At 41.9% G+C, this 15,967-nt stretch overlaps 1 protein-coding gene across 1 annotated transcript in view; it reads left to right on the forward strand.

Annotated features, from left to right (window-relative positions):
• Positions 1-2,648: 2,648 nt before the first annotated feature.
• LOC310876150 (uncharacterized protein) overlaps positions 2,649-15,967 on the forward strand; it is a gene marked incomplete at its 3' end in the record, with an annotated part of 45,539 nt that continues 32,220 nt past the window's right edge. The window contains exon 1 of the mRNA XM_083789595.1: positions 2,649-2,786. The remainder of the gene's footprint in view (positions 2,787-15,967) is intronic.

Below are 15,967 nucleotides of genomic sequence, written 5' to 3' on the forward strand. Positions count from 1 at the left end.
TTACACTTAACCAAGGCGCTTTACATAGATTCACCCATTCATACACCGATGGGCGGAGGAAACCATGCATTCATAGTCTATCTTGCTCAAGGACAGTTTGACACTAAGGCCTCTTTTAGACGGCGACCATCTCCATATAACACGTCAAAGTCCCGTTGCGTTCTCATTTTTTTGGACCATTTACATGAGAACGCACACTTGAATGAACACGCTACAAAGTGCATGCATATATATGCCAGGTCGCTAGGTGGCGCGTGTCCTTGTGGGGTCCGTGTGACGCAGCGCTTATATAAACCATAGACATAAGTCACGCATGCGTAGAACTACTTCCGTTCTTCTTCTACACAAAGTAAACAAACGTCACGTCCTCATCACACCTCCAGCAAACCGGACTATCCGACATGGTTGTTGTTGTTCGTTTCCCCTAGCAACTGACGCATGCCTATGACACCATGTAAAAACGTAGGACACGGGGCGAGCCGACCAGAGCTGAAGTAAGCCATGATGTCACAAGTTTTGCGGATCCACCGTTTTGCCTGTTTATATGGAGACCATAGGAAACGGCGTTCTAAAAGATTTCCACTCTGGGAGGTGGTTTCACTTCGTTGCGTTTTCACCTCCTGTGAACACGGTTCTCGTCTAAATGACAGCAGCAAACTATACTTTATTTTGCCGTTTTTTATGAACACCATCCTCGTGTAAATAGCACCTAACTCTGTCTCTGAGGGAGCCAGGGATCGAACTGTGAATCTCACAGTTTTCCCATCCGGCCACTCTACCCCCTGAGACTCTGCGGATCAGGGGGAATTCATTGATCATAATAATGATCATAGGCCTACATCACACAAAAACATAAAATAAAAAAAAACAGATCCTGCTTTCAGTTTATCGATCTGCTACTTTTGCCAGATTGGATTTGAAGACTCAAGATAACATTTTTGGATTTTGGACATATTGAGGTTTGCAAAGCAAGAGTAAGCAATCAATAAAACAATAGATCAATAGTAAACAATAAAAAAAAAAAGCAAAGCAAAAGTAAACAATCAATAGAACAATAGATCAATAGTAAACAATCAACTCACTCTGTCTAACTGGAAGCAGAGGCAGGCCAACTAAAACTATATGTTTACAAAGGTTGAGTCTTAATCCCATAGTCTGGCATGACAGTCACACATGATTGGCTGATCTGCACACAGTCCACTCCTAATCTAATTTGTTCACTTTAATAATTCTGGGAGGGGCTATTTGCGACCGCAGATCGCATTTATTCTGGGAGGGGCTATTTGGGGCCATTTACTATGGAATCTTGCATTTCCTGTCAGTGTAAGGTCACACCAGGCAAGCCCCCAGGTCATCGTGACATCAGACACCATATATGGTGCACAGGTCATCATGACACCAGTGACATCAGCTCCCATATTATGGTGCCCGGCCCGCCTATAGATCATCGTGACATCATCAGGGATGGATATCTCTGATGTCATAGTAAATGGGCACTGCTGTCACAGTTAAGCCCATATATGGAGAACCCCTGATGTCATCAATATTGGCCGGCAACTCTACATCTGACCTCAGACCTCCATATATGGATATATGTCAGAACCTGTTCGGACAGTATGTATGTAAGTTTTATAGGCTACAGGTATATATATATATATAAATATATATAAATTGCAATTAAAATACAGAGAGAGGTGTGTGTGTGTGTGTGTGTGTGTGTGTGTGTGTGTGTGTGTGTGTGTGTGTGTGTGTGTGTGTGTGTGTGTGTGTGTGTATGTCAGTGGCGTCAACTCCGGGGGTGCACAGGAGCAGAAGAACCCACTGGCAAAATAATAACACAACACAACAGCTCTTTTAAGAGCTAATAGCAGCCAGCCGCAGCGCAAATATGCGTGACTGCACCCACTGCCGTTATAGGAACCTTCCGCCACTGATGTATGTATGTATGTATTTGGTTAAAATGGGTAGGGTTTAAAAAAAAAGGCAAGAGTGTGCTCTGGTGCACTGGCCTAAAAGTGGGTCCTTAAAAACTGCTAAAACTTCTGAAATGTATGTATGTAGGTATGTATGTGTGTGTGTATTTTAAAAGGGGGGGCTTTTTGGTAAAAACCCCTGCCCGCAATACCTTCATATATTTAAAATGAGTCCAAAATAGGGTTACCAGTGAAGGGCCAACTGCCTATTCACTGGGGACTATATGCAAGGCAGAGGCGTCCACCCCCCTGAGTCCAAGTTTAAGCTAGACCGCATACCAAAATGTATGTATGTATGTATGTATGTATGTATGTATGTATGTGTGTGTGTGTGTGTGTGTGTGTGTGTGTGTGTGTGTGTGTGTGTGTGTGTGTGTGTGTGTGTGTGTGTGTGTGTGTGTGCGTGCGTGCGTGCAACCAGAGTTGACTTTCAGCGGCGACACCGGCCCGTCCCTCCGGGCTATGGGGTGTTGTTGTGGAGGTATAGCCTTTGCATCCTCCATCAGACGGTCGGCTCTTGGGACTTCAGTCCGCAGAGAGTGTGAGTCACGGGGGGGGGAAGTGGAACTATAGTGGAACTAACTAGACTACTACTAACGGCTGAGCTCAGCCAACTACACACACACACTACAGCAACATGACGGCTGCTGCTTCGCTGTGCAGGAGGAGCACAGCAGACTCTGGTTTCTGTTAACTATATAACTTCAAAACGGGACTATTCACGAAAACAACTTTATAAATGACAACTGACGTTATCCGTGAATTTCTGATACCTCGGGCAAAGTGCCACACCTTCGCTTAGAAGCGCAACAGGTAAGTTGAAACAACAAAACATCCCCCTATTGTGTCTGCTGTTCCTCTCTCTCTCTCTCTCTCTACACTTTCTCTCGTTGAGCTAATTCATTCTGGGAGTGCTGTGTGCTATATGGTTAGTGTTGTGTGTTATTATACAGTCGTTGATAATAGACTAATAATTCTTATAATTGTGTGATTAATACACAGCAACTGTAGAAAGTTTAGGCTATACGTACGTGCGTGTGCAGTCTTATGTCGGGGGTGCACTATAGGCTCTGCACCTGTTCCACATGGAAGCATATAGTTGTTATGATGATGACTATCACTGAAGTAGACAGAAACATGGTGTAGGCTATTATTATTATATATTATAATTATTATATTATATTATAATTATTAGTCTCTCTCTCTCTCTGTCTCTCTCTCTGTATTCATGCTTACTGGAAAACTACAGAAAAAACAACAAACAAACAAAAATAAACGTACAGAATATACAGGATAACTTTGTTGGCCAACACAGTGCAGTATGTTTTCCTCTGTGTGATATCTAAGCTACCAGAGAGAGAGAGAGAGAGAGAGTTTTCTTTTATATGGCATATGGCAGCCATGTCCAGAATGTCTCTCTATCACCATATGCCTCCAACAGATTGCAAATAGGTAGGTAGGTGCAGTTAATAGGAGAATGAATTGACTGGTCAGTCAGTTCAGTGTGTGTGTGTGTGTGTGTGTGTGTGTGTGTGTGTGTGTGTGTGTGTGTGTGTGTGTGTGTGTGTGTGTGTGTGTGTGTGTGTGTGTGTGTGTGTGTGTGTGTGTACATGGCCTTGGGCTGTGTTTGTATTTCCAACCAGAGAACCCGGGTCGATGCTGTTCTGTTGCCGTTTGACTGTAGCAGGCGCACATGCACCAGTGCTCCTCAAACCTTTTCAGGTCAAGGGCCCCCAAACAAACTGATATGTATTTGTGATGCTATGCTATGCCAATTACTTTGGCTGGGGACCCCCTGGGGGTCTCTGGACCGTCTGGACCACACTTTGAGAATCACTGACTGCGCTACAGTATGGTTATATGAACAACAAAAACAAAACTTGACAACCAATCATTTAATAAAAAGAATGATCAATCCGCGCTTTAAAACAAAATCCTTAAAAAGTTCAGGAGCTTAGGCCGATTTTATAACTATTTTGCCCCCTTATTCTAAAAGTACAAACTTTTGTGTATGTTCACATGACCCGATGAAGATCAAATAGATCGAGACGTTGTCAGATGTCTCAATAAAGAAAGTATTTTTGTACCTGTGGTGCTCCATCCATCATCTATCCATAGCATTATATATTACAGTTCTCACCTAGCTTCATAGAAGGTGTTTTAATAACTTATAAAAATAATTCAAGGACTACTAGTCTAGACTAGTAGTATCGATCCTAGTATCACTCCTCCTTGTGTTTACTGTAGCAGCTTAACCCATTCTGACCTGAGATCAGATTCATACGAGGTTTCCGCCGGACACACACTGGTTCTGATTAACCCATTCTGACCTGAGATCAGATTCTAAAAATGTCAGTCGTTCTTCGATGTTTCAAAAATAGCAGACCTACAAGCTCGTATCGCGCCACTCGGTGGCGCGATACGAGCTTGTAGATCTGCTATTTTTCAATAGATAAAGCATAACATATTATAACATATATTCAGTGGTATAAACTAAGGGCATTTACTCAAATACTGTATACTTAAGTGCAGTTTTGAGGGGTTTTTTTTCTTTTACTTTACTGCAAGTGTTTCCAATTTCCAATACTTTTCCTTCTACTCCACTACATCTCAGAAGAAAATATACTTTTACTTGACTACAATTATTTGAAAACTTTAGTTTGATTGATTGATTGATTGAAATCTTTATTAACAGTTTGTAGAATTTACAGTACATTTTAAGCACAAACTCAATACAAAGACTGTCAACTGTGAGTGGACGACCCAATTAAGCATTACACTTGTTTACAACAGGGTCCACATTGTTCAATTCATCAAAACATTTAAAGACATACAAACATTTAGAGACATACAAATAGACATTTCTCTGTAGGTAAAGTACAGAACAGGAATTCATCATATGGGAAGCAAAAAAGGGAAAAGATACTATATACAGTGAGGGAAAATGGGGTGGGGGGGTGGGGGGGATTCAGATTTTACAGAGGCCAGTTTCGAATTGCAGCCATCCGTAGGTGCCCTTTGAGAGCGGTTTTGAAGGAGTCAAGGGATTCACATGTCTTAATGACTGTTGGTAGGGCGTTCCACATTTTGGTGGCATAGGAGCGAAAAGAATTTAGTCCCTTGTTTGTGCCGAATCTGGGTTGTACATGGTTTGTTGCACTCCCTCTGGTGTTGTGGGTGTGGACTTCGTTTACATTAAGGAAGTATTTAGACAGGTACATGGGTATCTTGGTGGTGTATCGAATCTTGTGGACCAGACCCATTGCAAGATGCTGTACTCTGTCGTCGACCCTAAGCCATCCCAGCCTGTCAAAGTGGGCAGGGGTGAGGTGGGTTCGGGGGGTGAGGCCAAGTAGGAGCCTGACCAGTTTGTTTTGGGAGGTCTGGAGTTGCTATAGTAACTTTCTATATTTTTATTATTATTACTACATTATTATAATTATTACAAATTCAACAAATTTTTAGCTTGTATATGCACTTTATATTTCTTTGAAAACTTGTGAGAGGAGACATTCTGCATAAAGAGTACTTTTTACTTTTGGTACATTTTGATGCCAATACTTACTTACATACATACATATTATTGCCCTAGGCTATGTAAAAATGATGATTGGATAGTACACAACACTCACATTTATTCTCTCTCTCTCTCTCTCCACACACACTGGTCTGATGAACCCATTCTGACCTGAGATCAGATTCTAAAAATGTCAGTCGCTCTTCGATTTAAAAAAAAATAGCAGACCTACAAGCTCGTATCGCGCCACTCGGTGGCGCGATATGAGCTTGTAGATCTGCTATTTTTAAATAGCTAAAGCATAACATGATGCTGACACCAAAATGGGTGCCCGGTCAGAATGGGATAGGGTTGTTGTTGTTGTTGTTGTTGTTGTTGCCCTAGCCTAGCCCTTTAGATAGCACTTTATGTACACTCAGATAGTAGACTTAGGTTAGCATTGTTATTTTAGACAGACTTATAGCTCGTTACATAGACGGCACTAGAATTGCATTTCATGTAGTCATAGCACTTTATAGTACACATGTATATTATTGTATAATATATAATATAGTATAGTATGTTATAGTTGACATAGATACTCCACTGTTACGTTCTTAGTTTATACATGATTCATGATAACTACTTTTGATATATGTGATGCATGTCATGCTTTTTGTTCTTGCTTAAAGGTATATTCAGTGATTTCACTCAAAAAACCTTAGGTTTCGTTTTTGGCTGTGGGACCCAGCCTTTCGTCCAATCAGGATAGAGAGTCAAAAACGAAACCTAAGGTTTTTTGACCCCCAGGGGGTTAACTGGGGACAGGGAGGAACTCCTTATATGGCCAGCACACTATATAGTAGGGAGGATTATCACAACAAAACAAAAAAATAAGTGATGTTTGAATTAAGTGAAATCACTGAATATACCTTTAAATGTAAGTTGCTCTGGATCAAGAGCGTCTGCTAAATGCCTGAATTGAAATTGAAATTGTTGTTGATGTAGGTAGGCTACAGTAGGTAATAGGTATATAGCGATATTTTCAGAAAACCTATAGGTCATGATTTATAAGGCGTTTTTAGAATTCGGCCTCGAGCCTAAATGGGATAATCACTGCGATAAATCATACTGTATATTTTGCAAAACTGAAAAAATGAAGGTCTTCTTCTGCCATGGTCAGCTTTGTAGTGTACTTTCCCTGCACTACTTCATGTAGCTCCCCCCCGTTCCCCCCCTCCGTTCCCCCCCTCCCCGTCCCTCTGTCCAACTGTAGTCATTTGTTTGAATTATGGCATAATTATATGTATGGCATGATTTGTCATTTCAAAGATTTTAAAAAAGAGACTCCGCTGATACATGGGGTTCAATTAAATTATAGTTATTTACCTCGCTGGTAACACTAGCAATTGGTAATGCTAGTATGCACCCCCCATGTCTATGATGTATTATAAACATGCACAATAAGCTAGCTAATTATTAAATTGCATTCTAATTGCCTCTAATTGTATTAAAATTGCAGTATCCATCTCTATTCTTTTCCAAAGATAGACAGGAATATACTGTGCAGCGAACATTAGAGCCTGTATATCCCAAACCCCCCAGTGTCACAGCACAATAGACAACGTGCACGCTGCACAGTGCTCTGTAATTGCATTAACTCATTCTGACCTGAGATCAGATTCATACGAGGTTTCCACTGGACACACACTGGTCTGATTAACCCATTCTGACCTGAGATCAGATTCTAAAAAATGTCAGTTGTTCTTCGATTTTTCCAAAAATAGCAGACCTACAAGCTCGTATCGCGCCACTCGGTGGCGCGATATGAGCTTGTAGGTCTGCTATTTTTCAATAGCTAAACCACGACATGATGCCAACACCAAAATGGGTGCCTGGTCAGATTGGGTTAAAATGACAAAATGGCAATAGAGGAGCTACGCAAAGCAGTGTAGAGACGAGTCGTTCGCGGTCAAGTTAGACTACTTACTATATTATCCTCCTTCTGTGAGTATATGTGATTTCTCCAGAGACTGCCTGCCCCCCCCCCCCTTGATGAAAATGGATTTGTATGCCACATGGTCACCATGACAGCCCATGTGGTCTCCGTGGAGACGGCCACCCATGCAGGCAAAGCCCCACCTGGCTGCACCTGGTTTATTCAAATGATTGATCCTGTTAACCCATTCTGACCCGAGATCAGATTCATACGAAGGTTTCCACCGGACACACACTGGTCTGATGAACCCATTCTGACCTGAGATCAGATTCTAAAAAATGTCAAGTCGTTCTTCGATTTTTCAAAAAATAGCAGACCTACAAGCTCGTATCGCGCCACTCGGTGGCGCGATATGAGCTTGTAGATCTGCTATTTTTAAATAGCTAAAGCATGACATGATGCTGACACCAAAATGGGTGCACGGTCAGAATGGGTTAAGGCTCCAGAGCTCAAGGAGCACGGCGGTCAATTACAATACTCACCTCATATAACTCCATAGGCCCAGGCCAGAAATGTTCACTAATCAGGGACACTCAAGGTGGCAAATTCTATCTTTATTTTATATTATATCCCCAATACCCTTCCCAAGTGGTACAGTATAGCTTAGTTGCAGTTATCAGCCTTCAATGCCACCAAACATAGTTCCACAGAGTGGGAAAAAAAACGTAAAAATGAAGAATTATCTCTCTCTCACTCACTCACTTTAATCAATGAACATAATCATCACCGTCATATCAATATCCATTCTTCAGTATTCAATATCGTCCTCATAATCACTTTACCTATTTAAATCAAATCAACCCTAACATGCCTATTATAACACTCAGCAAAGAACATGTCATACAGAGGGAAAAACACCATTCAATCTCTTACAGACAGACAGACAGACAGACAGACAGACAGACAGACAGACAGACAGACAGACAGACAGACAGACAGACAGACATCTAAACAGACTTACACTGTTAAGATCCTTCTCAATAAATTAAAAGCAAACCATATGTATGAATTAATAGCAATTCATGGGTTTCAACCTAATTACATTTAAAGGTATATTCAGTGATTTCACTTAATTCAAACATCACTTATTTTTTTGTTTTGTTGTGATAATCCTCCCTACTATAGAGTGTGCTGGCCATATAAGGAGTTCCTCCCTGTCCCCAGTTAACCCCTGGGGGTCAAAAAACCTTAGATTTCGTTTTTGACTCTCTATCCTGATTGGACGAAAGGCTGGGTCCCAAGGCAAAAACGAAACCTAAGGTTTTTTGAGTGAAATCACTGAATATACCTTTAATAATGTATGCAAATAGGCTGAAAGGATAACACAAAAAAGGGTACTTGTTTCCATTGTGGTCAATTCATCAACATAGCATAAAAAAATCAAGTTAAACAACACAATAATACATGATCATGTGTTATTGTTTTTGACATGTCATCAACATGTCAAAAACAATGCATCGCAAGTTCGCAACGCAACATGTTGTGAGCTTGTAAATTGGCTGTCGCTGCTGAATGTTTTCACCCCAAATAAGGATGCTAGGGTTCATGTGGGTTAACCTTTACTTATCCCATTCTGACCGGGCACCCATTTTGGTGTCGGCATCATGTTATGCTTTAGCTATTTAAAAATAGCAGATCTACAAGCTCATATCGCGCCACCGAGTGGCGCGATACGAGCTTGTAGGTCTGCTATTTTTGAAAAATCGAAGAGCGACTGACATTTTTAGAATCTGATCTCAGGTCAGAATGTGTTCATCAGACCAGTGTGTGTCCGGCGGAAACCTCGTATGAATCTGATCTCAGGTCAGAATGGGTTAACCTTTACTTATAGTAGCTTAGTAGTAGCTATAGTGTCAAGCCATATGCTAGGATTACATACAAAGGCTGGCTTATCAAAGCTTTGATACATTTACAGTGTTGGTTTCAATTCATAGTTGTTGGATCTTAATAGTACAGTAAAGTGGTATCTGGCTGGTTAGATTGCCATCTCTATGGAGGTTGTAATTAAGAGCTGGACAACGCGTGGGAAAAAAAATATTATTTTGCCACTTGAGTGATATTGTAACAATGTATTGACCTTTCAGATACATTCATAAAAGCTGCACAAAGTTGATAAGGCGTCTAAATTGAACGCCTTATCAGATGTGGCTGTTTCCTTTTCAAACAGGGGAATGCACGATGGCCTGACGGGGTTATATATTGTAAAGAGTTAACAACTCAACCTTGAGTTCCTTGAATAATGGCTTTGTTTCCACTCGTTATTGATTGACCCCGAAAACCCAAACCTCAATCCCCCAAATAATCCCCCAAATAAAGTATGTAATTAGGAGTATTTAGCATGATGGAATGGGCTGCTCATGAGACTTGGCCTGCTGCATTATTGTGTGGTTTGTACTTCTTGTACGGCGTTAAAACGGGACCCATAGGAGGAAAGTACCAGAGAAAACAGGTGATATATGTAATGGATAAAGTACAATGTGCACATGAGCTGCTCGTTATTTGGAAATAAAACCCTGACAGGGGGTCCTGCTTAGTGAAGTAGATTCATTTTCCAATAATGACCTGTACTGTACATAATGCTGCTTGCTACTGTAACAAAATCAATGAGTTGACAGTAGTATAGTGATTTTAGAAGGCTTTCATTAGCATGCAGGCTTCCGCCCTCCATGGTTAAACAGAAAAACATAAAATAAATGGTTGGTTGCTATCGTAAAATAACAGAACGATTGTATATATTGACCAATTGGAATTCAGTATTTAACCAAAGCCATGTAATAAGCACATACTGCAAAGTAGTTCAGGTACTAGTCCAAGGCTATCAGGGTTTATTTTAACTCCCCATGAAAGAGTAAAAAGTAAACTAATAACTAATAATTATTGCCAGTCACATACTGTAGGCTGAATGGAAAGTAAAACAATCACATCAGTGAAGTGAGCGGTGCCTTTGGAGTCAAGCACAGTTGTTGACTTTAAACTAGAACGCAAAAATAATAAATATAATAATGGAAAATAAATAAAGAATACAAAAATGACATTGGTGTTACACTAAAAACTCAACTTCCCATCATGCACCTGTAACCCCAGACCAATACTTTCAAAGGCTACAAAAACAGCACTACTTGAGGGTAGGTCACCCAGAGGTATTGCAGCTGTCCGTACTCAAATAAACATAGGCCTACATAGACATAGAAATACATACATATAGAGAGTAGAGACACACACACGGCCAGTCATTGGAGCGGTTATAGGCAACGCTCAAAAACATTAAAATAAATGCAGTGGCTGGGAATTATCCTATAATCTTCGTTGACCGGTGTACCCCAGGGGTCTATCTGTAATGTATCCCACTCCTTTTTCTCCCTTTACACCAAATCTCTTTCCCGAAAATAGCTGATCTCAGCCCGTCCTCACCCAAACGGGTACAGGCATAAGTTCCGACATACTAATAGTCCGACAATCATTAGTCCGACACCCTACCCCTACCCCAAACCCTAACCTAACCCTAACTGCAAGCACGACGTAATCCATGTCGGACCAACGCATGTCGAGAACAACGGGTGATTTACAACACATGTCGGACTTCTGGTGTGTCGGATAAGCGCCCAGGGTCTATATCCGTGTCCCACTCCTTTTTTCCCCTTTACGCCAAATCTCTGTCCAAAAAAATTGCCGATCTCAGCCCAATCTCACCCAAACACGGTGAAATATGCACGGATTAGCAATTCTGTACATATTACACTGAAATCCTCCCCATAGACCGTGACGGAGGGGCGCCGTTTCTACCAAACTTGAGCCACGAGAGACTCCATACCGAGCTCACTTCCAATGTTGCAAAGTTCGGTAGAGCCGAGTCGGACCTAACCTGACGCTGCCAGATGGGGGCGGTATTGGGTAACCATGTTCCCCAACACAGCACTCATCTGGGATCTCTCAGGGAGTTGAGCTGACACAAATCCGTTCCGTACCGAACCAATCAGCGTGAGCTAAGGGCGGGATATGTGCGAAACCGGATGTGAAGCTATATAGACACGTCAATATGATTGGTTGTGTTTGCACGCCCACACGGTGATAGACAGACGGTCCCATCCAATCATCTACCAAGTATCTTGAAAAAATTGAACAGCCCCGTCATCGAATTTGCTTCCGCGATCCCAGATCCCAATAAGCTGTGACACAAATTTGTGTAGCAAACTTCTTGGTTCTGGCAGCGTCAGGTTAAGTCGGACCCCCGTCAGAGGGACAGGCATAAGGACGGTCCACACGGTTCTTATACCGCCACAGAAATGAAGTGACTGACAAATAAATAATGGCCCGATGGCCCAAACAGGCCATGAAAAAAATTAATCAATAAAAAACACAATGAGAATAACAGATTTCCCCCGCTATGAAAATGAATGAAAAATAAATTGCGATCAGGCGATTATGTATAACCATTGTGACAGGCCTATGTGGTGCAGAGAGGTGTGTGTGTGTGTGTGTGTGTGTGTGTGTGTGTGTGTGTGTGTGTGTGTGTGTGTGTGTGTGTGATGCATGTGTTTATTTGTTAGGATCACCATTAACTGACCTGGGTTCCAGTCTGGCTCATGAGACGAGTGTGTGGCTAGTTTAGCGGTTATAATATACAGTAGATGTACAGTAGGACGTTCGCTGATAGAAAGGGGGATTGTTTCGTTCATTTTCACTCTTCAGCATAAAAGAGGGAGGGAGAAGTCACCGCACACTGACTTTAGTAGTTTTATAGAATACAGAACGGCGTTTCGGTCCAACTGAACGTACCTTCATCAGGTGAAGGCTGAGCAGACTGAGGTCAGCTTTGAATGGCGCATCAGGCAGGGCTGTCTAGTGTGCATGCAAGGGGGAAATCAGGAGCACAGCGAGAGAAAGGGTTAAAAGTATATATATATATATATATATTTTTTTTTTTCTCCATTTCAGCTGTTCTTAAAATAACATAGTTGTGGATGACGGATTGGAGAAATATTCAGGGAATGTCTTCCTTGGCCTAATGCCGTGCACGCACGCACACACGCACACGTAAAGACAGACTGCCCTTTCTCATATGTTCAGTCTCACTTTGGTGTCAGCATCATGTTATGCTTTAGCTATTGAAAAATAGCAGATCTACAAGCTCGTATCGCGCCACCGAGTGGCGCGATACGAGCTTGTAGGTCTGCTATTTTTGAAAAATCGAAGAACGACTGACATTTTTTAGAATCTGATCTCAGGTCAGAATGGACCAAAGGCGTGCACCCATCTATCATGGTCAGCATCATATACTAATATGAAGGCTAGCTATACGTGTGTATCCGGGCAGTTTCTTTTCACATCCTGACCAAGTTTGCTTTACATTTTTCATATACATTTCAATTACTTCAGGTTACTGTAAATAACACACAGACAATATAGCTGGGTTGAAACATACGGGTACACATCTCATCATTGCTAAAGCTAAACAAACACTTACTTCCCTGTCACTGGTCTGATCCTCCCAAAAGAGTCAAACTAGCCGCAATTTGCAACTCTAGATTGTTTTACAATCTGTTGAATCTAGAGTTGCAACACCCTCCATCCACTTCCTATTCATGATTTTTGGTTTGTGATCTGCTGGTCTTAAATGACGTTAAACTCACCAACATTGCAGCTGTAGTCCAAGCTTGAATTATCCTCTTTCAATCTGCCGAGCTTGTTTTTCATAAAAATCCCCCGTAGACATGTTATGAGTTACTTTCTGTCCAAAATATTCCAAGAGTGACATTCCGAGCCAGCCATTTTGTATTTTTGCAACGTGCCGTAAAACAAGATGTGAGGGGGAGCGCTTGTTTAATAGAAGGCTGTGTGTGATGGGGCGTCGCACTGCGTCGGCCTCTTCTTTGGGTGTCTTACCTGCGCAGGTAAGATTCTATTAAACAAGCGCTCCCCCTCACATCTTGTTTTACGGCACGTTGCAAAAATACAAAATGGCTGGCTCGGAATGTCACTCTTGGAATATTTTGGACAGAAAGTAGCTCATAACATGTCTACGGGGGATTTTTATGAAAAACAAGTTGCGGCTAGGTCAGCATCATATACTAATATGAAGGCTAGCTACGTGTGTATCCGGGCAGTTTCTTTTCACATCCTGACCAAGTTTGCTTTACATTTTTCATATACATTTCAATTACTTCAGGTTACTGTAAATAACACACAGACAATATAGCTGGGTTGAAACATACGGGTACACATCTCATCATTGCTAAAGCTAAACAAACACTTACTTCCCTGTCACTGGTCTGATCCTCCCAAAAGAGTAAAACATGACTCCAGGGCTCCTTTCATAGGGAGGGGATTGTAATTGGAACGTACCACTTGAGAGGGGAGTTTGCATTTTACCTGACATTGTATATTGTCCATACAAAGAGTGGTGTTGCTAAAAACATGTAGAATACTTTGTGTATGGTGATAATTTACTTAATAATTATACTTAATTTGTGGCTTTAGAATTGTTTTCTTTGTTAATGTCACTTGAATTTAAAGGTGAAGTCATGTAGTGTTACTTGGCTAAAGACAGTTGGTTTGTCCCAACCACCCACTCCTAATGCTATCAACCCACCAGTAGGTTACTCATCAAGACCATGCAAAGGAGCCAGTATAGGCTGTACTGTTATAGCCTACTGGCTGCGATTAGGAATCGCGGAAGTGAAATTACTGCCGCCAAAGCCAAAACATTGTGAAACTGACCTCCGTGGCCGGAGTTATAGGGTTAGGCGTGACCAACTCCAGGTTTGACAATGGCTGACAACAACAAGACAACAACAACATCATCAGCGTCTCCGCTCCAGTAGAGCCTACTGGCTCCATTCAATGGGCTTGATGGGTAATCTACTGGTTGGTATGGGTTGATAACGCGCACCAAGGCCCGCCCCGCTCGATCCTGATTGGAGGAAGGGAAGGCCCTCCTCTATCCTGATTGGATGAAGGCTTACTCACCCACCACCAGCTGAGACTAGGGTGTTTTGACCCCTGCAGTTCACTGGGGAAAGGGGGGAACTAATTATATGGTCCTACTTTATAGTAGGGAGGATTATCACAAAAAAAGGGGGAAAAAGTGATATTTGAATTAAGTGGAATCACTGAATATACCTTTAATAAAGACAGCCAGTAGAGTCAGACTAGCTCTCTAGACAGTTTGAGAAATATTTGGTTGTTTATTCTGTACACGTAGCCCTCACACACACACACACACACACACACACACACACACACACACACACACACACACACACACACACAGCTTAACAACCTGAACGCTACATAATCCTGAAAGTATACTGAACCTACCGGACCACAGACACTGTCTAATAGAAACTGCCCAAAACTGTGTGTGTGTTCAGGTTCAACCCATGCATGCACCAATTTGAATTTCAACCAATACTATCATACAGTAAGTAACGTCATCCACCCATCAAGTTACCAACCTTAAACGTTTGATTGTATAGGCTGATTCCACGCGTTTTGTTATGGTGTCCGTCCCACTATATTCATTTCATCTCTGGACTTTAAAAGCCCCAAACAACACATCCACCAATCCATGGTGATTAATAATACCCCGGGGAATTCCTATCAACATTGGCACCATTGTTTTCCAGGCAGGGCATTTCAAAGGTCGGTGGGCACACGCGCACACACACACACACACACACACACACACACACACACACACACACACGCACACACACAATCTACAAAGTAGTTCAAATAATTGTAGTGTAGTAAAAGTACAACATTTGGATCCGAGATGTAGTGGAGTAGAAGTAAACTTAACGGAAATTGGAAGTAAAGAACACAAATACCTACAAAATGTAGGCTACTTAAGTATACGGTATACGTAAATGTACTTAGATTACTTTCCACGCTGGAGAAGCGTATATGATAGGGATGTCAGACCAGTTAGTCCACTTTACCATCACCACACCCTCACAAGTCAGCTATACACGAATATGATCTCCCTTCTCACTGTCCACACACACACACATGCATGCGCACGCACGCACGCACACACGCGCGCACACGCACACACACAAGGGTCAGAGAAAATAAATGATGACTATAACGTAATGGTACACCTTGCATATAGGCTGGCCTTTCTGAAAGATAGAGAAAGCTGCTGTGACAGACAGAGCAACAGTAGAGAAAGCTGCTGTGACAGACAGAGCAACAGTAGAGAAAGATGCTGTGACAGACAGAGCAACAGTAGAGAAAGCTGCTGTGACAGACAGAGCAACAGTAGAGAAAGCTGCTGTGACAGACAGAGCAACAGTAGAGAAAGATGCTGTGACAGACAGAGCAACAGTAGAGCGTTCTTGTCTGTTACGGTTCGGGTGTCTTTGTTCCACAAAGTGTCCTTGGACGATGCAAAAACGCTAATCCACGCCTTTGTTTTTTCTCGGCTTGATTACTGCAATGCACTTTTTTCAGGACTGCCTAAGAAAACAACTGACAGATTACAACTTGTCCAAAATG

This window comes from Protomyctophum parallelum, assembly GCF_964188405.1.
Source record: "Protomyctophum parallelum genome assembly, chromosome: 18".
NCBI classification, from domain to species: domain Eukaryota; kingdom Metazoa; phylum Chordata; class Actinopteri; order Myctophiformes; family Myctophidae; genus Protomyctophum; species Protomyctophum parallelum.